Source organism: Aotus nancymaae, unplaced genomic scaffold, assembly GCF_030222135.1.
Source record: "Aotus nancymaae isolate 86718 unplaced genomic scaffold, 86718_ANA_hifiasm-v0.15.2.pri h1tg000010l, whole genome shotgun sequence".
Lineage (NCBI taxonomy): Eukaryota > Metazoa > Chordata > Mammalia > Primates > Aotidae > Aotus > Aotus nancymaae.
This window is the reverse complement of record NW_026988421.1, coordinates 28,760,858-28,776,186: the sequence shown is the minus strand read 5'-3', so window position 1 is coordinate 28,776,186 and position 15,329 is coordinate 28,760,858. Positions and strand designations below refer to the sequence as shown.

At 43.0% G+C, this 15,329-nt stretch overlaps 1 protein-coding gene and 1 pseudogene across 6 annotated transcripts in view; one reads left to right on the top strand and one right to left on the bottom strand.

Moving 5' to 3' along the window:
- ARMH3 (armadillo like helical domain containing 3) overlaps positions 1 to 15,329 on the bottom strand; it is a 210,798-nt gene that overhangs the window by 12,728 nt on the left and 182,741 nt on the right. The window contains exon 25 of one of the 6 annotated variants that reach the window (XR_010341755.1): positions 2,992 to 3,880. The exons of the other annotated variants lie outside the window; for them this stretch is intronic. The gene's annotated coding sequence lies outside the window, so the exon portion shown is untranslated. The remainder of the gene's footprint in view (positions 1 to 2,991; positions 3,881 to 15,329) is intronic. 6 annotated transcript variants of the gene reach the window in all.
- Positions 5,707 to 6,302, top strand: LOC105708170 (SUZ domain-containing protein 1-like; annotated as a pseudogene).

Below are 15,329 nucleotides of genomic sequence, written 5' to 3'. Positions count from 1 at the left end.
TGCGGAGGCTCATTCCTGTAATGCAAGCACTTTGGAAGACCAAGGCGGGCAGACCACTTGAGGTCAGGAGTTCAAAACCAGTCTGGCCAACATGGCGAAACCCCATCTCTACTAAAAATACAAAAATTAGCCGGGTGTGGTAGTGTGCGCCAGTAATCCCAGCTGCTTGGGAGGCTGAGGCAGAGGAATTGCTTAAACCCGGCAGATGAAAGTTACAATGAGCAAAGATCATGCCTGGCAACAGAGTGAGACTCCACTTCAAAATAAATAAATAAATAAAATAAACAGTGCTGAGCATACCTTAGGCCTTTAATAATGGTCACTGGCAAATGGACTGCTAGAAGGGAAAGGAAGATCCAAGCAGCTGCAGGCAGTTTTTAATGGTAAATACACACTGAAGTCTCCCTCTCATCATCCGTAGAGAGACAACATTACAAGTTAAATATACCATTTGTCAGCCAGAAAGGCTGAAGTCATTTTCTTTCTAATACCCAGCAAATTTCCTCACACTTAAAGGAAGACACCTTTTCCTAGAAAAATGAGAATGACTTACTCAGGGCATTGCCTAATTCTCTTCTCTGGATTTGTTATTGGGTCTAAAATGCTCTATAAACTTGGGCAAGAGACTGAAAGAGAAATGGAAGGTCTTATCTTTTATTTCCTCTGAAAGGACTAAATTTAGCCTCCCACTCTTCCTCTATTTTCCTAAAACCAGGCCTTTCCTAGAACTGGTTATGTGTCTCCTAATGAGGAATAGCCCTCTTTTCTCCCAGAAGCAATAAAGGTCTGTCCCTAACCTTGCAATTTCACCAGCTAAGCACAGCCTCTCAATGGCATTCTAACAATTATGTTAAGTGGTAGTCAGATGCTGGAGAGCTTAGAAGAGGGATTCTGATGAGGGAGAAGCAAAAGCCAATTCTTCTTTCCCTAAAATCCATATTCTTCCAAATTCAAGATTAGTTAAAGCTAAACAAGATGCACAACACTATGAAGATATTCTCTAAGTAAAGATCTTGGCAGGTCCCTGTTGAGTCTAGTTGCACCTGGGTGCTGAAAAGTTCCAATTAGTAGCCAGTGATAATCAAGACAGCATAGTGGTTAAGAGCACAGCTCTAGAGTCAGCCTGCCTGGACTCATAGCCTATCTTCACCAGTTAGCAGCAGGGTGGAGCTGGGTAAACCTATTTCTTCATCTTTACAGTGGGAATACTAATAACTTTGTCATATACAGCTGGTTCTGAGGACTAAATAAGACAATGTATTGAAAGCTTTCTGTGCTTGGCACACGGAAAGCACTTAAAAACTGTAGCTGTTACTATTATTTTCTTTCGCTTTGATATGACCCTATGAATAACTATTTTTCAGAGGCTGAAATTGGGAGAAGTGACCTATTTCCATAGCTTCCCTTTCAACCCCTTCCATAAATAAAAAAAATTCCTCTCATCCGTCCCCACTCTTTCTGTAAGATAATTGCATTCTATAGGTTTCCCAGTGAGGGATTTCCTGTGGAGGAAAGAATATACTGCTTTAGGGTTGGTGCAATAGCAGGTGGAGGCAGGCAGGGTGGCAGGCCCTCTCCTAGAGAAACAACATGCCATTACTACTGATTTCCTCACTGAAATCTGTCATAGCTAGATGCTTAGCACTCTGAAGTAGACTCGGTGTGACATTATGGATTTTCATAATGCCTAACAGAGACCTAAGAAACAACAAACAGTCAACATGTTTGCAGACTAATTTAGTAACACAAGCCCAACCAAAAAAGAAAGGAATCTCTCATCAAGGTCACATGGTAAGATTAGAGTTAGACCCTGATGTACCTTCAGTATTGTTCTCAGTACTCTGACAGGCTTCAAAAGCCCTGAGCCAAGTCTTGCCTTTATGGAGCTAACATGCAAATTGAGGAATCAAGATAAACCACCATCAGTAAGCACACCCACAGATGTGAGGACACATAGGGTTGAGCCAGTAGCACTAAGTATGGTTTGGAGTCAGCTGCTTAAGTGACCAGTGAATGGGCAGCTAGACTGAGATGAGATAGTGTCACACTTTCTAAGACTGGGAAAATAAGGAACCCAAGGTTTCTTCCCTTTTGTTTACCACCTCTTCCTCTTTTCGTTACTGTGGTAGCTAATTCTGAGTGCAAAATTCTCCACTAGTGTATCAGGGCCCCTGAGACAGCAGCTACACAAAGGACCAACCACAAATCTGTGACTGGCATTGACAGCTTAGACTCCATCAGGGCAATCACCTGAAAGGCAGATTTTTCAAGGCTCAGCCCTGACACTGAAAAAAATAAATCCAGTACAAAGAATGAGCAAAAGATGAAAAGAATGGGAAAGGATGTCACTTTACTCTCAAAATATACAAGCTACAGCTATGGTTTCTCAGAAATTAGGTTTGATCCATTTTGAAATGTCCTTCGGAGGTGTGTTCAATGTAGTGATGGATTCCAACTGCATAAATTCAGCTCAGCTGTGCAGTGTACTTATTAGATAACTGTCCAAAAAAAAAAAAAAAGATAACTGTCCAAAACAATCTAAGCAGACAAACATGGTGATCTTTGAGCAGCCAGGTTCAAGGAGCTGCTGAGCCATTTTTAGCACTTGTTTGCATGTAGCAACCAAAAGAGTTGTATCTCCAACAACAGGGAAAACAATTCGATTCATGAGCTGAAATGCTAACTAGTACCCAGAAGAGACTGTTCAATTCCTTTACATGCTATCTGCTTACCCTTCTGGTCCATAGCCAGATGGAGGGTCTCAAAGAGGCATAGCGACCAAGCAGACAGTTTAAAGGATAAAATATTAGAGACCCAAAAGCTTCAGGTTCCAACACTCTTTACTGTTTTGAGAGACTTGTAAATGATCAATGTTAGTTAAGGCTAGAACTTGAACCCAAGAATAGAGGGGAAAAAAATGGGGAAAGAGAATATCAGAAACATTTTACTAAATTATTTTAAAAAGGACATAAAAATGCTCATTATATATACCATTTCCAGTATCCACTTGAGACTTCCCTCTGTAGTAACTGAGAAAAGAGGAGGAAAGAAAGAGAATAAAGCAGGAGATTATATATATATATATATATATAGTTAATGTAAGGGAAGATTCTCTGAAAAATATGTGAAATTCAAAAAATTCAGTTGAGTAACTCAGAGTATGCAGTATTTTTGTTTGTTTGTTTGTTTATTGAGTATGCAGTATTTTAAAGTAGTTCAGAATTTCCACTTGCAGTCATGATAGAGTGAGAACTGGGAAACAATTCTTGTCAGATACTGAATAACAGGCAGTGCAGGATAGGAATCCTAAAAGAAGGAAAACAAAGGGAACTTGAAGGTCCTGCTGAGCTAAGGAGACATATCAGAGTTTGGGGAGGCAGATTATCAAAGAGGAGGGAGATAGGCTGAGAAAGAGCTTCAGAAATTTGCACAGTGTTTCCACTGAATTTGTTCCTAAATATTAATAATATGGATTGCATATGTTGGGTCTGACTCAACTAGGGCAGACAAAAAAAAAAAAAAAAAAAACAAACTGAGAATTTGTAAGCTGAACAATTCTCAAGAGTTCACACAGGGCTGGGAGATGTTTGAATTTTGACTAACCAGAATGAAGAGTACTTGTTGAATACCTAAGGCATTCAAACGAGATGCTAGAATAGTTACACATTAGCGGTGGCACTAAACTAGCCCTAGAGTAAAGTCTACTTTAAACTTACCCAAATGAAGCATTCAAAAAGGTGTCAGAAGGATTGTACTGTTCCATAAATATTTTACCTGCCTTCCTGAATAAAGTCCAACACAATTTAAAGAATGGCAACAAAATCTAGCACCCAACTTCAATAAAAATCACCAGACATATGAAGAAGCAGAAAAATGTGACCTATAACCAAAAGAAACAATAGTCAATAGAAATAGACCCAGAAATGAGGGAGATGAAGTTAGCAACAATGACATTTAAGGATCTATTATTTTAAAGACCCATTAACATAATAAAGAGAAAAATGGTAGATGTAAGGCACATCATAATAAAACTAGTGTTAAAGGAAGAATAGTAAAAGCAGCTAGAGAAAAAAAGATACATTATATACAGAGGAACAAAGATAAGAATTCACATTTCTTGCCAGAAAGTATGTAAGCCAGAAGACAATGTAATAATAATATTTGTTCCGACAGGAAAAAAAAATAGTTAACTTAGAATCCTATGTCCAGCAAAAAACATCATTCAGAAATGAGACTAAAATAAAGACCTTTTCAAACAATCTGAGATAATGTGTTGCCCAAAATCCTGCACTACAAGAGATATTAAAAGATGTTCTTGACTGGACGTGGTGGTTCACACCTGTAATCCCAGCATTCTGGGATGCCAAGGTGGGGGGGTGGGGGTGGATCACGAGGTCAGGAGTTCAAGACCAGCCTGGTCAACATGGTGAAAACCCGTCTCTAAATACAAAAATTAGCCAGGCATAGTGGTAGACACCTGTAATCCTAGCTATGTGGGAGGCTGAGGCAGAAGAATTGCTTGAAGCCAGGAGGTGAAGGTTGCAGTGAGCTGAGATCATACCACTGCACTCCAGGCTGGGTGACAGAGCGAGACTCCATCTCAAAAAAAAAAAAAAAAAGATGTTCTTATATCACCTGTATCTATAAATAATAATAAAGAGCACTAGAAATAGTAAATACATGGGTAAATAGAAATTATTTTTACACAAATTTAAAAATGAGGAAAAAGATAATTGACTCTTTGAAGCAAAAAATAACAACAATGTACAGTGAAATTAAAACAACCCCAGAAGAAAAATGTATGACAACAATAGTATCAATGAAAGAATAGGGCAATGGAAACATACTATTACAAGGTTTTTACATGTAACATGAAATAATATAGCATTATTTTGAAGGTACACTGTGGCCAGGTGCAGTATGGCACATGGCTGAAATCCCAGCACTTTGGGAGGCCGAGACAGGCAGATCACTTGAGGTCAGAAGTTCGAGACTAGCCTGGCCAACACGATGAAACCCTGTCTCTCTAAAAATACAAAAATTAGCTGGCTGTGGTGGCGCATGCCTGTAATCCCAACTACTGGGGAGACTGAGGCAGGAGAATCTCTTGAACCTGGGAGGGGGAGGTTTTAGTGAGCCAAGATTATATCACTGCACTCCAGACCTGGAAAAAGGTTTGGAGTGCAGTGGTATAATCTTTTTGAGGTATAATTTTTTGAGACTCCATCTCAAAAAATTGAGATATATCTTTTTTTTTTTTTTGAAGACAGGGTTTCACCATGTTGGTCAGGCTGGTCTTGAACTCCCAACCTCAGGTGATCCGCCCGCCTTGGCCTCCAAAGTGCTTGGATTACAGGTGTGAGCCACCACGCCCGGCCGAGATATATCACTTTTTGAAACTCCATCTCAAAAAATAACATAAAGGTACACTGTGATAAGTTAAAGATGTATATCGTAAGCTTTACAGCAACCACTAAAAAAATAAAAATAGGGCGTGGTGGCTCACACCTGTAATCCCACCACTTTGGAAGGCTGAGGTGGGCGGATCACGAGGTCAGGATGTTCTTCAAGACGACTGGCCAACATGGTGAAAACCCATCTACTAAAAAATACAAAAATTAGCTGAGCATGGTGGTCCGTGCCTGTAATTCCAGCTACTTGGGAGGCTGAGGTAGGAGAATTGCTCGAACTGGGACCCGCGAGGCGGAGGTTGAGGCGAGCCGAGATCGCGCCACTGCACTTCAGCCTGGGCTACAGAGCGAGACTCCACAAAAAATAAAAAAAAGGGGGGAGGAGGAGGGATAACGTCGAGTAAAATGGAAGATGAGGAGGTCGCTGAGAGCTGGGAAGAGGCGGCAGACAGCGGCCAGGAAATCCAAATCTCCTCCCAAAGTGCCCATTGTGATTCAGGACGACAGCCTTCCCGCGGGACCCCCTCCACAGATCCGTATCCTCAAGGGGCCTACTAGCAACGGTGTGGTCAACAGCCCCAACTCCACCAGCAGGCCTGCCCTTCCGGTCAAGTCCCTAGCACAGCGGGAGGCCGAGTACGCCGAGGCCCGGAAGCAGATCCTGGGCAGCGCCAGCCCAGAGGAGGAGCAGGAGAAACCCATCCTCGACAGGCCAACCAGGATCTCCCAACCCGAAGATAGCAGGCAGCCCAATAATGTGATCAGACAGCCTTTGGGTCCTGATGGGTCACAAGGCTTCAAACAGCGCAGATAAATGCAGGCAAGAAAAGATGCCGCAGTCGCCGCCTCCTGGGTCGTCTGCCACGGGTTGCACTGCCGCGGCAGACAGCTGGACTTGAGCAGAGGGAATGACCTGACTTACTTGCACTGTGATCCCCCTTGCTCCGACCACTGTGACCTTGAACCCCATGCACTGTGACCTCCCCCCTTCTCCCCCTTCCCACTGTGATTGGCATGTTGACAAGGGTTGTCCCAAGTCAATGGAAAGGGAAAGGGTGGGGGTTAGGGAAAGGTTGGGGGGGACCCACCAAGGACTCAGAGTAGAGAGTCAGACTGCGCCACTTGGGGTAAAGCCAGTTCCAGCAATAAAAGTTTATCACAGTCATTAATTTGGGATTTCAAAACACAAATGAGAACTCGCACCCACCTACCCCCAAGTGCATGTCTTAATCACTTACGAAGTAAGTTCCATTTGAAAATATCTTTTCTTTTTTTTTCCCTATTTTTATTTGTTTATACAAATATCTGATTTGCAAGAAAAAGCACATGGGACGGGTTTTAGTGGTTTAATGAATTTTTAACTGAGAAAGGGTAGTTTGGTAGTCTACTTAAAAATGTTTCTGGGAAATTCACTAGAAACATTAACCAATAGGATTTTGGTGAGCTTAGCTTCTGTATTCCTACCGCCGCCCGGAAAACAGGCAGGGCTATGCAGCCCCCAGGACAGATGAGCACCCCATGCCTATACCTCCCTCCCCGAGCTAAGTCCCAGGGCATCTGGGCCTTGCCTAGAGACTGGGCTAGCTCTGTAGGCTGAGAGCCTGGGGAGGGTACCAACCCCACCTCTACTATTTTGGGAGATAGGGAAAGTGAACAGACTTTCCCTTCCCATACTCCTCAGGGTGGTTCCCTACCAGCCAGGCTTACTACTTCTAGAAGAGAGCAGAATGCCAGAGAGTGAGACTGCATTCCTGGGCTTAGCAGTGAAGGAGAGGAGACTTGTTTAGTATTTTGCCATCAGCACAAGGAAAACCAGGAGAGAGTCTGGCTCCGGGACTCTAAGCCTTCTGCCTTGTATGGTCAGAAGGTGGATAGGTCTTCCCACTCCAGCATGGCTTGAACTCTTAAGGGTCTGTGGTGCTCCATCTCCATTGCTGGCCCCAGCTCAGTAACTATACCTGGCACATTTCATGTGTGCAATCAGTACCTTGAAAGCAGAACATTCTGAATAAAGTTGGAAAAAGAACAGCTTTGCTTTGCAAAGATTGACGACAGACTGTTTTCTCAGAGGCTGAGGCTACCCATCACCCCTTTTTCCAGTGAGGGCCTGGAATGAAGACAATTTCCCCTCTGTCCTTGAGGTGAAAGAGGCTAAGAGGGCAGCTGCCCAGAGCGGCTCTGTGTGGACCCGGCTTTTCTCGGGCTTCCTGATCCCTTCCGTTGCACTGCGCCTTATCCCTCAGCCAGCCAGACGGCCTCCCCACTCCTGACCAGCAGATATGTTTCGGAGTGGTTGGTGTGGTTTTGTGATTAGGGCAGCATGTGTTGGCCAAGGTGGCAAGCTGAGTCTCACAGTCTCACTCCACCATTGGTTCCCTGTGGGAATGGTAGGCCAGGCCCAGAAAGCCATGTTCCACCACATCCTCCCCTCCAGAGGAAGGGCCAGTTGCCAGCTGAGTTAGCAGCTAGTCCACAGCACAGCGTTCTACCTGTGTGAAGCCAGCCATTCCCTGTGAGCAAAGCTGGAACCAGAGCTTCAGTCAGTAAGAGGGAGGATTACCTTCAGGAGAAAGCAAGGAAGAAGTTGGCTGCTATCTTTATATTCTACTGCCCTAACCAAGTGTCCCCATTCTAAATGTATAGTGTCCATCCCTCATGTAATAGTGGTTTCCCACCCAAAGTGAGACTGTCCTTTCAATTGGACAAGGGTATAGAGGTAGTCCAGGTGGGAAGGCCAGAAGTGCTCGTTGCCCAGCCATTGGGACCACTTGTTCTTGCCCCACTACCCTCTAGTGGGGGCCAAAGTAAAGGGGGGCTGGTGGGTGTCTGTGGATTGAGGATGTGGCAGGGACTGGTCCTCCCACCTCCCTCTGGCCAAAGATGGGCTTAGCCCACTGTGTGCCTGTCAACCACCCACCAGCAGTGATGCCCTGGGCTTCCCAAATGGAGAGGTGGTAGGCAATGTTTTTAAAAAGAAAGAAAACAGGAAACTATTGTGTTGGGGGAGGCGGGAGGGGAGATGAGGAAACTGTTTGGATTTTGTGTGTGGGAGGGTACTTTTCTGGGGTAGTCGTCTATAACTTTCCTAAGTGCTTTTTTTCCTTTTCTTTTTTAAAGTGAGTTGCAGGCTTTGGCTTGGAAAACCCCAGGGGGATGGGGGTCAGAAACCTGAGGCTGCTGCCCCTTTAACTCCCTTCACAGTACTGTCCCCGTCCCCCAGTTACTTCCTGACCCCATGGGCCAGGCCTCAGACCTTCTAGCTAACCGCTTCCCATGATCCACTACTCTGATGTCAGCCTACAACCAAAGGAGCTGGGGGGTCCAGGCCTGGTGACCAGCCTTTCTCAGCCCACTCAATCAGGGTGCTCCCCACCTGTAGGCAGGAGGCAACACCCTATCTGCTACCATCAGACCCTTCGCCCCACCCAGCCCTGCCCTGCCCAGCCCAGCCATACCCTGCTGTGCCCCATCTGGGGGTGCCCTGCTCAGGGATGGGCTGGCAGAGCTGTACCCAGCCTCCCTGGTAAGCGGAGACTCAAGAAACCTCTGGGGTCCTGTTCTCTGGTCGTGTGATCCCAGGGGTACACACGGGCCCCTTAGGTGTCTGAACAGAAGGGCATGGGAGGAAGGGCCGCACCCCTGCAGTCTTACTCTGCTGGTGTAGCAAGCAGCTGCCCACTCCCACCCCACCCTGTACCACGGGCTCCTGAGTCGGCAGATTAAGCATTTTATAAATTGTATTTTAAATACATGTTTTAAACTTGAAAAAAAAAAAAAAAAAGGACAGCTAAAATGTCAACATCGTATATAAAATGAAATCATAAAAAAAAAAAAAAAAACAACCACCACCTCAGTAAAACCAAAAGAGGGCAGAAAAAGATTAAAAAAAAAAAAAAAAAAAAAAAAAAAAAAACAATGAGTGGATGGGAGAAATGAATGAGGGGGAAGCAAGATGGTAGTTTTTAAACTCAGTTATATTCATAAATAAGTTAAATGTAATACTCCAATTAAAAGGCAGAGACTTTCAGGTTGGATATAAAATCAAGATCCAATTATACAGGTTGCCTAAAAGAAACCCACCTAAATAATAAATAAATAAATACCTAAAATATAAAGACACAGGTTGAAAGTAAAATGATAGAAAAACATATGCTACACAAACACTAATTAAAAGAAAGTTGAACTGCTATATTAATATCTGACAAAGGATACTTAAAAACCAGAAACAGTATCAGGAATGTACAGCCACATTTTACGATGATAAAGAGGGCTATTCATTATGAAGACATAACAACTCCAAACATATGTACATTTAATAACAGTTTCAAAGCTTTGAATGAAGTAAAAATTGATAGGCTAAAGAAGAAACAGAAAAATCTATAGTTATAACTTGAAGGTTTCCATACTACTTTCAGTAACTGGTAGAACAAATAGGTAACCCTAAACAATATGGGTTTGAACTGTGTGGGTCCACTTTTATGCAAATTTAAAAATATACATATATATTAGTAAGGTTTTTGCAAATTGTGTACCTTAGAAATTTTGAAAAAATCGGTTGGGCGTGGTGGCTCATGCCTGTAAATCCCAGCACTTTGGGAGGCCTCAGAGATGAGAGGATTGCTTGAGCCCAGGTGTTCAAGACCAGCCTGGGCAACATAGTGAGACTCCGTCTCTTAAAAAAAAAATAAAGTAGGCCAGGCACGGTGGCTCACACCTGTAATCCTAGCACTTTGGGAGGCCAAGGTGGGTGGATCACCTGAGGTCAGGAGTTCAAGACCAGCCTGGCCAATCATGGTGAAACCCGATCTTTAAAAAAAAATAAAGTAAAATTAAAAAGAAGACATTAAGTATGTCATGAACCCATACAATATACATAGAGACTATTTTATCATTTACTACTATAAAATATACACAAATCTATTATAAAAAGTTAAAATTTGACTGTTCACTCACCCCTCCTTTCCCCAACCCTTCTCTACTTGGCTGCTGTTTTAAAGTTTGCCCTTTCTCAAATTTGGATTTTTATTACAGATCTAAAGCTATTTCAATTTTATACTGATTAAATCAGTACTGCTGTATTTGACTAAAAAAAAAAAAAAATTTATCAAAACTCATACACAAACACCATACATGGCACCATTTGCAGCTGAGAGAAATGTAAACAAATGTAAAGAAGCAGTATTAAATTAGAAGTGTAGTACCTACTGTACTACTGTAAATTTTTTTGAGACAGAGTCTCACTCTGTTGCCCCGGCTAGAGTGCAGTGGTGTGACCTTGGCTCACTGCAGCCTCTACCTCCCAGGTTCAAGTGATTCTCATACCTCAGCCTCCTGAGTAGCTGGGATTACAGGTGCACACCACTACTCCTGGCTGATTTTCATATTTTTAGTAGAGACGGGGTTTTACCATGTTGGCCAGGCTGGGCTTGAACTCCTGACCTCAGATGATCCGCCCACCTCGGCCTCCCAAAGTGCTGGGATTACAGGCGTGAGCCACTGCACCTGGCCTTACTATAATATTTTCATCGCCACCTCCTGTTGCTATTGTGGTGAGCTCAAGTGTGAGTATCCACTTAAAATGCCCCATGACGCTAATCATCTCCACATGAGCAGTTCTTCTCTCCAATAAACTGTTTATTGCAGTAAAAAGTGGTATCTCAGCTGGGTGCAGTGGCTCACGCCTGAAATCCTAGCACTTTGAGGGCCGAGACAGGCAGATCACTTGAGGTCAGAAGTTTGAGACCAGCCTGGCAAACATGGTGAAACCCTGTCTCTCTAAAAACACAATTAGCTGGCTGTGGTGGTGCATGCTTGTAATCGCAGCTGCTCGGGAGCTGAGACAGGAGAATCACTTGAACCTGGGAGGTAGATGTTGGAGTAAGCTGAGATAGTGCCATTGCACTTCAGCCTGGGCAACGAGCAAAACTCCATCTCAAAAAAAAAAAAAAAAGTCAAGATAACAGGACACTGTAGACAAAAGTACCCTATTCTGAAAAAAATTTCTGCTAAAAATACAAAATCAGCCGGGCATGGTGGCGCACACTGTAGACAAAAGTACCCTATTCTGAAAAAAATTTCTGCAAAGGACATTTATTAGTAAGGAAGGAAAGTGACCACCAGGATTTAAGGCAGGAAGAGTAACCCTGTTTTGTGCAAATGCAATTGGGTTTATGATGAGGTGTGTCCTTATCTATAAACCTTTAAGCCCTGAGTCTTGAAGGGAAAAGATAAAACACCTAGTTTTTATCTTGCTAGTCCTTCTGGTTTTTGACAAGAAGGCCTGGACAACAAAAGTCCTTTTACTGGATTGGTTCCATCAATTCTTTATCTCTGAAGTCACAAAGCACCTTGCCAGTAAGGAACTGCCTTTTAAAGTTCTTTGAGTACTGTACAATGCCTTTGGCCACCCAGGACCCCACAAATTCAGCACCCACCATGGGTACCCCAAAGATGTCTCTAATTCAGCCTCTAAATCAGAGAGTTATAAGAACCTTTAAGGCTCATTACATATGGTACTCTATGTGAAGGACCGTCAATGCTACAGAAGAAAACCCAATTGGAGAGAATATCATGAAAATCTGGAAGGATTACGACACTGAATGTTGTAATGCCATCATTACAGTGATGCCATCATTACATCATTATGGGTGCAGTGGCTCACACCTGTAATCCCAGCACTTTGGGAGGTCAAGGTGGGAGGACTGCTGGCATCCAGGAATTCAAGACCAGCCTGGGCAACATAGTGAGATCCTATCTCTACAAAAAATAAAAAATTAGCCGGGTGTGGTGGTCCCAGCTACTCAGGAGACTGAGGTGGGAGAATTGCTTGAGCCCAGGAGGTCAAGGCTACAGTGAGCAGTGATCACGCCAATGTGCTCCAGCCTGTGTGACAGAGTGAGACCACATCTCCAAAAAAAACCCAAAAAGAAACAGGTGTGAAAGGCTGGAGGTGGTGTCTAATGCCTATAATCTCAGCACTTTGGTAGGCTGAGGTGGGAGAATGGCTTGAGGCCAGGAGTTTGAGACCAGCCTGGGCAACATAGTGAGACCCTGTTTCTATTTTTTTTTTTAAATGCTATAACAGGATGTTTTAGACTGGATTAAAAAAAAAAGAAGAAGAAGTGGAAAAAGCCATGAAAATCATCAAGTCCAAAACAAAAAATTTCTGCAGGAGAAAACTGCATCCAGATGTTGTACATGACTTCACAGGATTTAAGACAGAGCCAAATCAAGGAAGTTACGAAAGAGGTTGTAGATATGGATCTTGGAGAAATTCCAGAGTTAACAGACACAACATCAGAGGAATAAACAGAAGAAGACATGACAAAGATGCGTTCTTCCCAACCAGTGCCAGACAATAAGAAAGAAGACATAGAAGAAGCAGAGTCAGGAAACAAATTGACATTAGACAATCTGGATGAAGGGTTCCAATTATTCCAGACTGCTTTTGACTTCTTTTACAACAGGGACCATTCTATGATACAGGCAATAAAACTAAAGCAAATTGTGGAAAAAGATCGGTACCATATAGAAACGTTTTCAGAGAAAAAAGCAAAAATCTTAGACAAAAATTATGGTGGATTTCCACAAAGTTAGTCATACCAAGTGTGCGTGCTTCTCCTGTCTCCCCTTTCCACCTCCTCCACCTCTTTTGCGTCTGCCATCCTTAGAGAGCAAGACCAACCCCTCCCTGTCCTCCTCCTCAGCCTACTCAACATGAAGATGATAATGATGAAGATCTTTATGATCCACTTCCAGTTATTGAATAGTAAATATATTGTCTCTTTCTTACGATTCTCTTAATAACATTTTCTTCCCTCTAGCCAACTTATATAATACATATATAAAATATGGGTTATGGCCGAGCACAGTGGCTCACATCTATAATTCCAGCACTTTGGGAGGCCAAGGCGGGTGGATCACCTAAGGTCAGGAGTTCAAGATCAGCCTGACCAACATGGTGAAACCCATGTCTATTAAAAATGCAAAAATTAGCCAGGCATGGTGGCAGGCGCCTGCAATCCCAGCTCCTTGGGAGGCTGAGGCAGGAAAATGGCTTGAACCCATGAGGTGGAGGTTGCAGTGAGCTGAGATCGTGCCACTGCATTCCAGCCTGGGAGATAAGAGCGAGACTTCCTCTCAAAAAAAAAAAAAAAAAAAGAGTTAATGAACTGCTTGTTATCAGCAAAGCTTCTGGACCAGGCATGGTGGCTCACACCTACAATCCCAGCACTTTGGGAGGCTGAGGTGGGCAGATCATTTGAAGTCAGGAGTTTGAGATCAGCCTGGCCCAAATGATGAAACCCCGTTTCTACTAAAAATACAAAAACTAGCTGGGTATGGTGGCAGGCGCCTGTAATGCCAGCTACTTGGGAAGCTGAGGCACAAGACTTACTTGAACCTGGGAGGCGGAGGTTGCAGTGAGCCAAAACTGTGCCATTGCACTCCAACCTGGGTGATAGAATGAGACTCTGCCTCAAAAAAAAAAAAAAGAGGTAAAGCTTCTGCTCAATAGTAGACTATTAGCAGTAAGTTTCTGGAGAGTCATGATATGCAAATTTTTAACTGCACAGGAGGCCAATGCCTCTAACTTGGGTGTTGTTTAAGGGTCACCTGTAGACAGAAAATCAGTAAAGAGAGACAATATTTAAACACTACCAACATACTTAACCTCTAAAAGGCATTTATAGAAAACTACTCAACAACAGCAGAACACATTCTTTTCAAACGCACACAGAGTATTCAACAAAACAGACTGTACACTGGACCATAAAGCAAATCTCAATAAATTTAAAAGGATTATAATCACACTGAGTATATTTTTTGACCATCAGGGAATTAAATATGCAATTAGTAACACAAGTACATCTTGAAAATCCCCAAATAATGGAAATGAGACACATTTCTAAATATCACAAGAGAAATGAAACAATATGTTGAAATGAATAAAAATGAAAACAGAACATACCAAAATTTGTGAGATGTAAGAACAAAAATAAAGAAAAAAAAGAAAAAATAAAAAAATAAAAAGAAAAAAAATTTGTGAGATGTTGCTAACACAGGAAAAATTTACAGCTCTAATTTTTCATATTGGAAAATAAGATTTAAAATCAATGACCTAAATTTCTACCTTATGAAATTAGAAAAAAAGTAAATTAAATCAAAGCAAAGAGAAGGAAATAATACAGATAACCATATAAATCAATGAAAAAGAAAAAATAACAGGCTGGGCATGGTGGCTCACACCTGTAATCCTAGCACCTTGAGAGGCTAAGGTGGGTGGATCACTTGAGCTCAGGAGTTTGCGACCAGCCTGGGCAACATGGCAAAACCCCGTCTCCACAAAAAATACAAAAATTAGCCAGGTGTGGTGGCCCAAGCCTGTAGTCCCAGATACTCAGGAGGCTGAAGCCAGAGGATCACTTGAGCCCAAGAAGTGGAGGTTGCAGTGAGCAGAGATTGCACCACTGCACTCCAGCCTGGGCGACAGAGTGAGATCCTGTCTTAAAAAGAAAAGTCCGGGCGCGGTGGCTCATGCCTGTAATCCCAGCACTTTGGGAGGCTGAGGTGGACGGATCACGTGATCAGTCCAACCTGGCCGATATGGTGAAACCTCGCCTCTACTAAAAACGCAAAAATTAGCTGGGCATGATGGCGCGTGCCTGTAATCCCAGCTATTCAGGCGGATGAGGCAAGAGAATTGCTTGAACCAGGGAGGCAGAAGTTGTAGTAAGCCAAGACCGTGCTACTGAACTCCAGCCTGGTGACAGAGCAAGACTTCGGCCCCCCCAAAAAAAAAGAAAAAAAGAAAAAGAACAGAAAACCAATGAAACTAAAAGCTAATTCTTTGAAAGATTAACAAAATTGATAAACCTCTAACCAGACTGATAAGGAACAAAAGAGAAAAGACACACATTA